Source organism: Pistacia vera, unplaced genomic scaffold (genome assembly GCF_008641045.1).
Source record: "Pistacia vera cultivar Batoury unplaced genomic scaffold, PisVer_v2 Contig402, whole genome shotgun sequence".
In the NCBI taxonomy this organism is placed as follows: Eukaryota; Viridiplantae; Streptophyta; class Magnoliopsida; order Sapindales; family Anacardiaceae; genus Pistacia; species Pistacia vera.
In genome coordinates, this window is record NW_022196227.1 from 544,621 (window position 1) to 560,038 (window position 15,418).

General features: G+C 37.6%; 1 non-coding gene across 1 annotated transcript; it reads left to right on the top strand.

Annotated features, from left to right (window-relative positions):
• Window positions 1-5,107: 5,107 nt before the first annotated feature.
• LOC116141988 lies at window positions 5,108-5,214 on the top strand. The gene has a single exon (XR_004129924.1). It is a non-coding gene; the product is annotated as a small nucleolar RNA R71 (small nucleolar RNA).
• The last annotated feature ends 10,204 nt before the right edge of the window (window positions 5,215-15,418 follow it).

Here is a 15,418-nt window from a genome sequence, read left to right on the forward strand (position 1 = left end):
CACAAACCCACACTCCTTACAATCACTTAATGCAAAAACTACTCTTCCTCAAACAACATCAATGCTTAAAATCACCCAAATTCCTCAACTCAATCGCAACAAAAATTTCCAGATCTACAATTAAAAACATGAAATTTTTCTATAAAAAGCTTTGGGTATTCGAGATCTTACCAATATGAATAAGTATTCGCCACCAATTGAACCAGAAACAACTTGGATTGAAAAGCCCCAAATTTTGGATCCAAAAATTTTCGTGAAATTTTCACGAAAATTGTTGTTGAAATGGGTTGTTTTGGTGTTTAGGAGGGTTATGGAGTAAGAATTTTGGTTGGAAAAGCACTAGGGAGGTAAAAGATTGAATTTTGAAAAATTTTCTCTCAAGTGAAAATGAAAAGTTGCTTGAAAAATGAAAAAGAAGAGTGGGTATTTATAGAAAAGTATCGTCACCGTGGCGAAAAAGAAACTTCGTCGCGGTGATGTTCTTCGTGCATGAACCCTAAAAAAAATGCCAAGATTTCGCCGCGACGAAGATATATTCTTCGTCGGGGCGAAATCTTCCAGAGGAGACACGGCTTACTTCGCCGCGGCAAAATGCCTTAGCCATTTTTGAAAAAAAATTTCTAACTTTCTTCGCCGCGGTGAAATGCCTTAGCCAATTTTCGAAAAAAAATTTCTAACTTTCTTCACCGCGGCAAAGACAATTCATTCGCTGCGGCGAAAACATCCAGGAGCTAACCCAATTTTCAGGTTTCTTCGCCGTGGTGAAGTCTAGAACATTTTCACACCGAATTTCATCACAACGCTTCGCTGCGGCGAAGAATACTTCTTCGCCCCGGTGAAGTCTGGAGCATTTTAATTCCTTTCTTTGGCTGAAGACTTCACCTGAAACACCTAAAAACACAAACATTAAAAATCGTACAAACTCATAATGAATTCAATAAATTTAAACAACTAAAATGAAAAACAAACAATTAAAAACACTTGGGTTGCCTCCCAAGAAGCGCTTGTTTATAGTCGATAGCTCGACTCTCTCCATCCTTCAATCAGCCCGGACTATCCAAGTATATCACATCCTAGAAATTTCCCTTGTACCGAAGCTTCATTTGCTGATGATCTTTTTCACACAGTGGCCTTGTTGAAAGTTTCACCACCCATTTCCATCCCTTGGTCATAACTTTGGTAGCTTGACTCTTCTCACCTACCGCCTTCCATTTTCTTTGCTTAGCTTCACCCTTTTTGATCCCAGAGACCCGTTCCTTATGCAACTCAACTGCAGCTTGTCTTGGAATTTTGTGCAACCCCTTCCGTAATGGTCCTCACTCTCGAACTGATTCGATTTGATAATGCAGCTCTGAATTTCCACTTTAGGATTATTCAGTTGGAAGGGCTCAATTCTTGACTGATCCACCACATCGATTTTTAAGCACGGCTCTTGTTTAGGTGGACTTTTCATTGATTCAAGGACATTAAATGTTATTTCTTCATCTTGCATCCTCATGATCAACTTCCCTTCTTGAACGTCGATTAACGCTCTTCCGATGGCTAAGAATGGTCATCCCAGGATAAGAGGAATCTCTTTGTCTTCTTTCATATCCAACACAAAGAAATCCGCAGGAAAAATAAACTTGTCCACCTTAATCAACACATCCTCCACAATGCCCCTCGGATGCTTTATTGATTGATCTGCAAGTTGCAAGCATATGGTTGTCGGCTTAACTTCACTAATTCCTAGTTTCCTGAACACAAAAAAAGGCATAAGGTTAATGCTAGCACCTAAATCACATAGAACTCGATCGAATGTTAAATTCCCTATAGTGCAAGGGATAGTAAAACTCCCTGGATCTTTGAGTTTTGGGGGCAGCTTCTTCTAGAGAATGGCGCTGCACTCCTCCATAAGCATCACCGTTTCCTCATCTTCTAGCTTCCTCTTGTTTGATAAAATTTCTCTAAGAAATTTCGCGTAGCTCGGCATCTGTTGCAATGCATCTATAAAAGGAATATTAATATACAGTTTTTTAAAAACATCAAGAAATTTAATAAACTGCTTATCCTGATTCTCTTTTCTGAGTCTTTGAGGAAAGGGTACGGGTGGTGTGTGATGCGCCAACTCTGGTGGAATCTCAGGGAATGGCAATTTCTCTTTCCTTTTCTTTTCCCTTCTTCCTGCTTCTGCTCATCTTTCCTTAGGCTGGGTGGTTTCTCTTCAGCTTCAATTTCTTCATCAATTTCCTCATCAGAATCTTCATTTTTCTTTGATGAAGTTTCCTCTTTCCTTGGATTTCTCACCTCTTCTAAAACTCTCCCACTTTTCAACAAAATTGCATTTACTTGCTCACGTGGGTTAGTTACTGTATTGCTTGGTAAGGAACCTTGCGGTCTCTTATTAAGTGTAATACCCAAGATATCAAAGGTATGTTCCTAACTCAAAATAGTCCTTTAGATGTTAATTTTATGTTAAAAAGCATAAAATCTAACTAAGGTGTAAGATTAAGGTGTAAAAGAAGTCAGGCAAAGGATTTGTTAGAGGAAGTCTTTAAAAAGGTAAGGAAGAACCTCCCATAACTTTAGGGTTTATGCTAGGGTTTGTAGATTTTTATGAAACCTTAAATTAAAGCTTTAAGGCATAGAATTAGTTGATGGCAAGTGTAGTTGAACTCATTTATTCTACTTATTGCCTTGAATTCATTATACATGAAGTTATTGCTCTTTATGTTTTATGAGTTGTTATGTTTGATTGAAGAAAATGAAGTGTGGATACTGATTGTGGCAAAAATTGTAGTATTGGAGGCCACATGGTGTTGAATGGTTGCTATTAGAAGTGTTGATGTGTTGTTTGCATTAGCTTACAATGTTATAGCAATAATGGAGGATTATGGAAATGAGATTTTACACTTCCTTTAAGATGTTAAAGACTATCAAGGGGAGGTTTATTTGATCCACAAGTTAACCTATTGGTTAATGTCAATAGGAATTGATGTGGCATAGTTAATATGAAAATTCGGATTTAATGGGCTTAGGGGTTTTGGTAACCCTGCTTCTGTATTTCGACCATAACTTGAGTTATAAAAATCTAAATGAGATGATTCTTGAAGCATTAGAAAGCTAAGACACAGACCTATAACTTTTATGTTTATGCCAAGAGCCAATTCGTTTGAGAAAAGGATGGAAAATGGCCTGAAGCATAAACTGGTTATTAAAGTTTAAGATTTAACATAATCAATTCTTATGATTATGAATTGATTATTAATGTATTATTGTAATTATGCCATGTACTAATGTTTACCCATTAGTTAGATGATCTTTGAAAGATATACATGGTCATGATGTCAATGCATGATTAATGTTATGAAATGGCATGAAGATGCAATGTAATACATGTTTTAAGATGATGTATGTGAGCAAGAGGTAATGTAAATGGGTTGATAATCCATAGATGAATTAAAAGTATTAAGCTCACCAAAATATGTATTTACATGCCATAAGATGTTAGAGATGCAAATAGACATGATAGAGATGCATATAGACATGATGGAAAACGCGTAAGCATATCCTTGTATACCGGTTGAGGAAAGATGAATATATGCTTTAGATGCTAAATGACGCGTAAGCACGCCTCCTGATGATATGAGCTCTAGATGAAATTTGAGGCTAGATGATATGAAGTGCTTAAGATGCTAAGAAAGGTCCGATCGGCTAGACGTTAAATGTTTCATATGCATTTAGTTGCATTACATGAGTTATGATGTTATTTACATCATGAGATGATTTATACTCATGTTAGATGATTTTAGATGTTATGTCATGACATGTGATGTGTGTGTACTATGTTTACATACTTATTTGTATGTGTACACATTGATGTTTATCTAGCCATGGGATAAAATGATGAAAAGCATATGAATTAGTAATAAAAGGGGAAGTATCCCTAGATGTAAAAGATAAGTGATGTGTTAACAGATATGTTTAAATAAAGATCAAATAGTACATTCAGAATGAAACGGATCATTCCTTACTGAGCGATTAGCGCTCACCCTTTCATTGTTGATTGCTTTGCAGGTAGACTAGAAGCGAGGGATGCTAGAGACAGCGGGACTACACGTGAGGGGAGATGATTTATTGTCATCTCGATGTTTTTATCTTGATGTAAATAATGTAAATGATAAATATTTGTGAAATACCTTTGGAAACTTCCACCCTATAAATATGTTTTGATTGTGTAATTTCTTAAAGTTTGTAAATTATAAGTTTGGATCCTGCGTGACATTTTATATGCATGTTTTAGATATTATTATTACTATCCTTACACAGATTTTTCTAAATACAACTTGTTCTCCAGACATGTATCCGCGGGATTCTCATTGAGGGATATTTAGAGGATACCTAACTGGAGGGGGGTTGTACATTCAGCTTCTCGGCCAATTGGCCCATCTGTACCTCCAGATTTCGAATGGACGCCCTTTGATTTCTAAAATTCGTCCTCATCTCATTCATGAATCCCGTGGTCTCTTGCATAAATTTCCCAAACATATCTTCCAACTTTGTCACTCTTTGATCTCCCAGTTGATTAGTCACCCCTGGTTGGTTATTTGGAATTGTCCTCTGGTTCCATTGATTATTTTGCTGGTTCTGATTTTCCCAAGCCAGATTTGGATGATTTCTCCACCCCGGCTTGTATGTGTTGGAGAACAGGTTGTTTGGTTTCCTCTGATTTCCTGCCAAGTAATTCACTTGCTCCGTTGATGAAGATGACGAAGTAAATGTGTTCCCAACTTGACACTCGCTACTCACATGGTTTCCTGCACAAAAATCACAAGTCAGTTGAGGTGCTTGAATAGAGTTTACCTACATAGTTCCCAACTGTTTCTGAAGTCCCGTGAGTTGGGCTGAAATGGCTGTAAAGGCATCAATTTCATGAAAACCCGAAGCTTTCCTTGATGTTGCTCTCTCATTCGGTCTTTGATAGTTGTTGCTTGCCAAAACCTCAAGCAAATCATAGGCCTCTTCTAGTATCTTATTCTATAAAGCCCCTCCTGAAGCTGCATCCAACATGGTTTGCACATTACTTATCAACCCATTGTAGAATGTTTGGACTTGAAGCCAAACTGGCAAGCCATGGTGTGGACATTTCCTAATTAACTCCTTGTATCTCTCCCAAGCCTCATACAATGACTCGGAATCCTCTTGTAGAAATGATGTGATATCATTCCTGAGTTTTGCTGATTTAGCTGGAGGGAAGAACTTGGTAAGGAATTTCTGTGCTAGATCATTCCAAGTTGTTATAGTTCCCGGTGGTAATGCCATTAACCACCCCTTGGCTTTATCCCCCAATGAGAATGGGAATAACCTCAACCTAATAGCGTCATCCGACACTCCGTTTGACTTGAAGGTGTCACAAATTTCCAAGAAATTTGCAATGTGTTGATTCGATCTTCCTTCAAATCACCATTAAATCTAACTGACTGCTGGATCATTTGTATGATTGCCAGCTTGATCTTGAAGTTGTTTGCTTGCACCGTAGGTCTAGTAATGCTTGATCCACTACCATTCACTGTGGGAACTGAAAATTCCCTCAGTGTCTTATTTTCTGGTTCAGCCATTTCAACAACTATCTCTTCTGCTTCTATAACTAAATCCTCTCTTTCTCTTCTCTCTCTGTTACGTCATCTAACGGTTCTCTCAATCTCAAGATCAACAGGAACCACTGGTTGACATCTCGTTCTTCGCATAAATTGCAAAAACAGAATTGAAGGAAAGTGAGATCACAAACCAACTGAAAATAAAAATAAAAATAAAACAATGATGATAAAAACAAAAATAAAAACTCCAATCTAGCTAACTAAAGAAAGACTCAATGTTAACTTAAAACAATTCCCCGGCAACGGTGCCAAAAACTTGATGCATGTTTCCCACAACATGCAATATGTAGCAAGTATACTAGTCGCACAAGTAATATAATGATGAATAGAGTATCGTTCCCACGAGGATTGTTAGCTAAGCACTAAGTATTCTACTGTTCTCAAGTTGGAGCAATCGACTTCTTTGGATAATGGGAGCAATTTTAATTAAACTGAACAATAGATTTTAAACTAAAATTTAACTAAGAATGCAAGATGAAAAACAAGGATAATCAATTCAAGTAAAACGGGTATGGGTTTTGACTTCATTCAGATTTTATGGGTTAAACCTAAAAATTACACTACATTCACATTCATCTGTATTGATTGTAAACCGAACTCACGAAGGTGTTAAACATACCTTCTTAGGCTATGTTTTCCTATTCTTCCTTTTTAACCTTCCGCACCCAACAATTTGAAAGTTAACAATTCCAAACTCATTAAGCATAAGAATCCTACAATGATTTCATTAATTCTTGAATCTATCTCTAGCATCCAATACTATAATGGTGATTACCCAAGAAGCCTAACATGATTCATTTCTCAATCTCATCATGTTCATCACATAAAACATTAAAACTCAAAGCAAACACACAACCAAAACATAGTCATATGAACATATCACAATCAATAACTTAACCCATTAGAAATCCGAATTACAATCAAAACCCTAACCCAAAATGGGTTAGTTCATTGCTAAATTAACACTACAAATAAGAAAAACAACAATATTCAAGTTCAACATAATGAAAAGCAAGAGAGAGGACAAGAAATCTTCCCAAATGATGAATCCGTTGGTTCAAAATCGAATCTTCCCCCTTCTAATCGCTAAATCTCTCCAAACTTAATCAAAGAAAATGCAAAAGTCGCTAAACCTACTTCCTGGACGACCCTGGGCAAAAAGGTTAAGTGTTTCTTTTATACCTCGCCCCAAATTTCTAAGAAAAACACGCACAAAGTAAAACTGTGCGTTTTACAAAACTGAAAATTACGACTGTTGCCACGGCGAAGAAGAAATCTTGCCGCGGCGAAGAAAGAAGCAGACTTGTTCGTGTCTGGCGTACTTCGCCGCGGCGTGCGAAGCCACTTGAAAGGTTCTGAATTTACAGAACGGCCACTCTGCTTGCTTCTTCGCTTTCTTCTTCGATTCTCGATGCTCTCCCTTTAGAACAAGCCTCATCGTGCATTATCCTGCTTCAGAACTCTCCTAACTTCTGAGATCCGCTAACTTCTAAGTCAAAAACTTCCAATTTTGTCCTTATTTGCTCAAAAATGTCCATTTTAACCTGAAACACCAAATGTAAAGAATTAAACAACAATTCAGGTCAAAATGCACCAAAAAGTACCTGAAATCCGAATAAAAAGACTAATGAAAACTGTATAATCTACGGATTATCACTCACCCCATTGCTTTCTTTATTTTTGTAGGTATTAGATTGTAGTGGTTGGGAGACATCAAGCTGGGGAGAGGATTGCACACATTATCTCAGTGAAGAATTTTTATTGTGGATTTATATATGTGAGAAATAGTCATTGTGTAATAATAATATTTTAACTAGATTAAGGATAAAAATTTTAGATGAGCACCCTTTTTAAGCTAGAAATTCTCTAGATTCTCTCTATAATATACTCAGTGAATACTTGCCTAGTGAGATATTATAGGAAATAACTTAGTATTTCCTGTAATAAGCAAATTTCCCAAATAATTAATGCAGTAATAGATTTCAACTTGTCTTTTCAAAACAATATATGAATATATAATTATTAGTAGGAATTATTAATTGTTGATGTCTTGATATGCACTAATGAGAAGTACGTAAATTTCGTGATGAAATCTACGTAAGAGATTTGTACAAAATCTACGATATGATGCTAGATCAATGAATTAATCAAAAAGACAAACGATAAGAGATTTTTAAAGTGATTCGGATGCTAGATGCAAATCCTACGTCCACTGTTTTTGTATTGCTTTCTGTATTTGTTTTCTTTTCACTTACAACAGTGGCTTGTAAAAAAGATCAATCCCTGATTTGGGTGAAAAATAAGCTTATATATTGCTACAATGACAAACATGTAAATAAAGTTAACCTTAAATGTTTGACACGTGGTGTGAATCCATGCTCTGAGATTAACCATACAACATTAATTGTCTATTGTTGTGTGTGATTTTTCTGCCAAGCTCGGGCTACCACGAGGATATAGCTCGACCTAGAATCAGCTCGGCAACGACGATTGATGACCCATCATAAGCTTATCAAGCTATAGCTCGACCCAGCATAAGCTAGTTGCAAGCAATCTAAGCAATCATTCAATCAATTCCTAGATGACTTCAAATCCCAGATATTGCAAGAATGACTAGATCAACAGTGATCACTATGCAATCACAGCGCCCAATCGCGAGAATATCGGAATTACGATTCAGATCAAGTGTAATCCCCTTATTTTCGCTCTTTCTTTGTAGAAACCTTATATATAAACTCCCCCCAGATGACAAGAAAAGGGTTACAAAACTTTCATAGAATTCTCATTGTAAGCTCATAGCAAATACAAAACAGTGGACATAGGCTTAAGAGTTTACCTCACCAAACCACTTTAAAAGTTCTCATTGTCATTTACTTTACTGTGTTATTATTCATTCATCGCTGATTACCCATAATCACGCACACATCAGCTCCGATCCCGCCAAGGTCAATCAAATCACTCTAATTGGTGCAGATTTTTGTATCAATATTTTAGCACTAGAAGGAGGGCCTCCGCCAACATCTCAAAGATTCTGGCGCACAGTCACAGCAACCTACCTAATCTAGGCCCACAATGGTGTACACCATATCAAAAACCACCATTGGAAACCTAAAAAATGTGGAAACCACCCACTAGGAGGTACAATAGGAAACCGCTAGGTGCTGACCACCTGTGTCGCCAACTCAGCATATCACGAACAATCAGCGGGCAAGGATGTCAAACCCCGAGAATGGCCAATTTGTGGAGATGATCAGAACAATGGTTACACAAGCAGTGCAACAAAACGTGGCTAAGTTAAGGAACCAGCAACAAATTGCTTAGAACCTCGACCAGTTGTGTTTCACCAATTCCACCCTCAATTGGTATGAATTCTGCAGGTGGTCAATCCGTTTCGTCAGCGCCGAAGGGCGACCAACACCCTTGGCATCACAAACAACACTCCACTCATGAGCATGAGTCCCATGGACAAACTAACCCAGGAGGCGGCTAGAGAAGCAACCACAAAGGGAAAACGAAGGCAACAGACACCCCCAAGAGGCTCAGAGGTATCCCCAGCGTCAACATGCCGATATTAACCCATGCCCAAGACAAGATCGATCTTTGCAAGTTCACGAAGCGAGCCACACATGTTAGTCTAGCAACGATCGACGTTCCAGTTATGATCAATGTCGCGAGCAATGCATAGACAAGCATGATAGCACTTATCAGCCTAGCCATCATGACTCGACCTCGTGCATCAATGCGCACACTAAAGGGACTTCACAAAGAACAAACTTGCAAACCCATTTGCTTGAAGTAAGGCTGAACAAAGCCAGCCAAGGCAACCATAATGAAGACTTAGATCGCATGCAAAAAATGCTTGACTATCTAAAAGCTTGCCAGAACATCATGGCAGAGGAAGTAGTAAGTTCCCCTTTCACAGAGCAAGTTCACCAAGCCCTACTTCCTCAAGGATTCAAGGCGCCAAAAAGCAAGTTCGACAGGAGAGGGGACCCTAGAGACCACCTTGACAATTTCAATGACTTGATGGAGCTGCACCAGGTTTGTGACTCGACGAAATGTTGATGCTTCGCAATCACATTAGTCGGGGATGCTAAGAGGTAGTATAAGAGGCTCAAGACAAACTCCATCAATTCTTGGCAACAATTCTCCTAACTGTACTTAGAGCAATTTCAAGCAAGGAGAAAGTTCGCGATGCTGCTCAGTTACTTGAGCAACATTCATCAAGAGAGAGATGAAACACTGACTTCATACCTAACGAGGTTCCAAAATGAGCAGGCAAAGGTTACAGATGCACATGAGGAGTCCATTTGAGCTTTGCTAATTACAGGGACCAGGCCAAACATGGAGCCGCGGAAAGAGCTCCAAAGTTAAGATAATGTAAGCCTGGCCAAGTTCTACCAGATGGCTGTAAAATACTAGCGGGTGGAAAGCTTGCTGGCAATGTTGGCCAGAAGTTCGACACGGGGGCCCCTTGATAGGCGACAAGATCACCTTTCGGATAAGCATGGTGGCCAAGACTACAATGATATGGATCGCAATAGGTTCCAAAAGAGACAGAGAACAGATAATCGGGCAGCCTTTCCTGCGATTTGCAGAATATACCCCCTCAAGACATCGCCCACATCTATGAAGTGTCCTAAGAGATGAAGAGACTACCCGTTCCAGAGAGGATGAGGGAGGCTTCAGGCAGAAGAGATCGACAAAAGTATTGCTGATACCACCAAGACATTGGGCACAACACAAATGAGTTTCAAGCTTTGAAAGAAGCAACCACCCAACGGAGTTCATCAAGGTGGCACCAGCTCACAAAAATCTTGGCGACCAAAATAACTAGGCCCTGAATCAGGCCTAAATTTCGATCTAGCAAGCTTTGCCAAACCCCAACGAGGTCCTAATGGGCATGATCTACAGAGGACCTAACATAGCAGATAGCTCGAGGTGTGCTCGCTAGCAATATGCTTAAAAAGCCAAAATAGACTCCGTCCCCCGGGTAATGAGCTGCAAGCAGAAGTCGCCCAAGCGATCCAACCAACAGAGCGAAGTAGTAGGATTCATTATCGAAGAATGCGAAGGACTCCTCGCCATAATCATGACAAGATCATAATCGCGGCCAGAATCGACAATGCCAGATTATTAAGGGTGATAGTCGACAATGGGAGTGCGACGAACATCATTTTCTTGGGAGGTTTTCGAGGAATGAGGTTCATAGAAAGAGACCTGAGAGCGTGCCCTCAACTGCTCTATGGGTTTACTAGGGACAACCTAGTTCACAAGGGCACAATCGACCTCCCCGTAACTGTAACGCCTTACTTGAGGTATGTAGTTAAATTGTGTTGTATGGCTTGAATGTTTATTGATTTGTTTTCATTTGAGCTTGCATGTTGTTATTTTCAGTTGGTTAGCCCTTAGTTGGATTGATAAGTTGATTTGGTTAAGTGTTTGCCTTGATATTGGTTGAGACTTGGTGAATTTTTTAAATTCAGTCTTTGCCGGGGTGAAGAATAATCTTCGCTGCAGCGACGTCGACTTTGTGATTTGCGAGTCGGTTCTGTAATTTTTTGCTAGGGCGACGGAAAGTTTTTCGCCGCGGCAATGGGCCAGTTGAAAAGTTTAATAAAGTTTCTAGAGGATTTTCCATAGGGGCACAATGACCATTCTACCCGAATTAGCAGGAAAAGTGGGAGTGAAATGCAAGAAAATTGCATGGAGAATAGTTTAAATGGGGGTGCATTTGCAAAGAATTAAAGGGCAAAGTTGGAATTCGTAAGAAAGAGTAAGGGTAAAATGGGAAAGAGTGGAGAAAATATGAGATATTAAGGGTTTAGCTTTAGAAACCCTTTCATTCTTTCTTTTCCACCACCTCTTCCATCCTTCAATTCTCTCAAGCTTTCATTCAATTTTTTCCAAGGATTTTTGTAGGGCTTTTGACTAGAAGTTGATTCAAGTCAATCCTAAGCACTTAAAGGTAAGAATCCTTACTCTAGATGTGAATTTTATTGGTGTAAGAGTAGGATCCTTACTAAGTTTGTGTTGAAGGTTTAAAAGAAAGCATCAAGCCATCAAGAGTAGAGAGCTTAAGTGGATTCTACTTGAGTATAAAGTAAGTAAATCCACCTAAGTTGTGATTTGCATGATTGAATGATGTATAGAGTGATTAATGCTTGAATTTTTATGTTTGAAATGAGTTGATGGATTTATGAATGAGTTCCAGGTTGATTTATGGAGAGATTTCCACCATCAGAAGGGTGGATTGTGTTGATAAAATTTAATAGAAGTATTGATAGATTTAGAAGAATTTGAGAGGAATATTGGAAGTGTGTTTTCTTTGCAGGATGTGTGATGATTTAAAGGAGTTGAACTCCAATTTTTGGATGGTTAAGAAAGAAGTAGAACTATAGTTAGAGTAGGGTTTTGTATGCACACATATTGTTTGATGAAATGCCTAAGAGAAGCATGAGTAGAAGTAGAGAACCTTACTTTATGCAACATAGCATATTTGCATTTCATGAGTGCATATAAGAAAGATTCTAGGCATGAGCCATCCATTTGCATATGTTTATATGTGTAATCATCAAAGAAAGAAAGAAATATGAGTAATGAGAAAGAAACACTCTAAGAACAAAGATAAAGAAAAGAACTACTTCTCTTAGAATAAAGAGAAAGAAAGAATTAGCACACTTTACTTATTAAAAAAAAAAAAAGAATTAGCACACTTCTCTTAGAATAAAAAGAACGAAAGAATTAGCACTAGAGAATAAAATGAATAAAAAAATGCTAAAGAAGAGAAAAGAGAATAGGTTGTGCGATTGGGAACTCGTGAGTGTAGAATTACCTGCATGTAAACCGCTGTGAGAGAGCGGTCTCCGCCATGAGAGAGCGGAATGAGAATGAGAAAAAGAATTCGTATAGCCCGTAAGAATACATGCGGATGAGGGCTATACACGAGAGAGAGTACACTCACATGGCCAAGGGTTCCGAATCCATGCATCAACCAAGACCGATCGGCAAAGAATAAGAATGAGAAAGAATAAGAAAACATGAGAAAATAATAAGAAAAGAATAGAAAGAAAAGAAAAGAGAGAAAATGCATTGCTTTGCATTAGTGCATATGCATCTCATCCATGCACGTTATCATGATATCTCTCATGGGTGATGAGAATAGAGAGGAAGAAAGAATAGAAAGAAAAGAACAGTGAGAATGTAACACCAACAGAGGTACATGATTTAAATTATGCTGTATAGCCCTTAGTTAAATTTTGTTAGAATTATTTAAGAGAATATGAAGAAATGCCCTAAACTTGCATTAAGGGTAAAATAGTCTTTTCACTCAAAACTAGTTGATTTTGTGGGGAGTGAAAAGAGATAGAAAATCATAGAGAATACAATAAAGTGAAGGCATTTTGGTAATTGACTAAGGGACAAAGATGGAATTTCTTTCTAAGGGACAAAGATGGAATTTCTAAGAAAGAGTAAGGCAAAATGGGAAAGTGAGTTTATAAACTAAAATGTTAAGGGTTTGAAACCCTTATTTCGTTTCATATAACCCCACCACTCCTCCTCCTTTTCCCTCAAATTTTCATTCACTTTTCCAAGGAATTTGAGGGCTTTTGAGTAGATTTTCATAGGGTTTTGATTCAAGGCATCAAAGGTAAGGATTCATGCTCTTTATTCATGTTTATTTGTGTAAAAGTTGAGTTCTTATGAAGTTTACACTTAGGGTTAGAGAAGATTTGAATCCAACAAGAGTAAGAGACTTAGGAGAGACTACTCAAGCAAAAGGTAAGTAAATTCCACTCAAATCCAACTCAAGCTAAAATTTAAGAATTCTAGTGAGTAGAGATTTATTTTAAATATGCATATGTTGTGATTATTGAGAAATTGAGATGAAATTGGAATTATTGAGGAGTTTGATGATTATTAATGAGTAGAATTTAGCCATGAGAAGCGGTTTTGGTTGTATGATGATTCATTGAAGTTTGGTTGAAGTTAGAAAGAGTTGAGTAGAATTTTGGGAGTGTATTTTTTTGGGTTTAGTAGTTGTTTGCTGGAGTTTTATTCCAATATGGTGACTTGAGAAGAGATAGAATGGTAGCCAAATTCGGATTGAGTATGCATGCAATATGTTTGATGAAAAGCCTAAGAGAAAACTGCCCTGTCACGTCCGTGACCTTCTGAGTGATATTTGGGTATTTTAGAGATTGAACTGGGTTGAGACCAAAACATAAAGTTATAGCCCTTTCTCTAAGCTTTAAAATGACACAAATTCGTAGCAATCCGATGTGTATAACTCAAGTTATGCCTTCTTGAATAAGACCTGTGCAGAATGACTATCTTTGAGGCAAATTGCATTTGTGCATTTCAAGTGCATTTAAGTAAGAAATTTTAACATGTGCCATCCATTGTATTAATTGTGTATTTGTAAAACATAGAAAGAATAAAGAATAAGAAAGAAAGAATATAAACACTCTAAGAAATAAAAAAGGAAGAATAAGCATTAAAGAATTAAAGAGTGTTAAAGAAAAGTAAAGAATAGGTTGGTGTGATGGGGAACCGTGAGTGTTAAGAAGAAATTCCCACATACACGTCACCTTAATTGAGTGGCATAAGAGAAGAAGAATTGTACGACCCGTAAGAGTGTATGTGGATGAGGGTTGTACCAAGAAGAATTCCTACATGCACGTCACCTTAATGAGTGGCCTAAGAAGAAAGAAGAATTTGTATGGTCCGTAAGAGTGCATGTAGATGAGGACTGTACTCACACATGGCCAAGGTTCTGAATCCATACATCAACCGAGTCCGATCAGCAAAGAATAAGAAAGAAAAGAAAAGAGAAGAAATAGAACAAGAAATAGAGATAAGAAAGAAAAAGCTTTTTGTGCATTATAGATATGCATTTTATCATGTCATTGCCATGAATTTCAACATGGTTAGGAAGAATAGAAAGAATAAGAAAGAAAGAATAGAGAGAAGTAGAAAGAAAGAAAAGAACAGTGAGAGTAAGAAACAGAGAAAGAAAAAAGAAGAAAAAGAGTAGAGTAAGGAAAGAATTAAAGAGTGATGCACGGGGATAGCAGAGTAGAGGATTTACTTACTGAGCATTTTTGTGCTCACCCCGTTGCTTTCTATGTTTTTGCAGGAAATAGGTGAGGATGCGGTCGGATGGACATCGGCAAGCGGAGAGACATGGCTACACTATCCACCATTTTGATAGTTTTTGTATATGTTATTTTTGTACTGTGTAAAGAATGTATTTATTAAGTAAAGAAAAAAAAAAACTTGGGCCCAACTACTTTTTAGTCTATATATATGTATTTTTATTAAGTATCTTTTGTGAGCATATTAGTAGAAAGAAGTCATTACAGAGAACTAGAAATAGAGAAAGAACAAGAGAGATTGAATAAGAGAAAGTGACAAGAGTAAAAAAACAAATTTGAAGAGTGATACATAGGGATAGTGGAGTAGAGGATTTACTTATTGAGCATCTTTGTGCTCACCCCGTTGTTTTCTATGTTTTTGTAGGGCATAGGTGAGGACGTGGTCGGAAGGACGTCAGCAAGCGGGGAGACATGGCTACACTATCCACTGTTTTGAGAGTCTTTTTGTACAAATGATATTGTACTATGTAAAGAATGTATATATTAGTAAAGAAAATTGTTAGGCCTAACTATTTTAATAAGTATTCGTGTATTTATCAATATATTGTATGAATATGATAGTAGAAATAAGTCTTTACATTTTTGGTATCCGAGCAGTGATTTTAGGATGGGACAGTGTGTCAA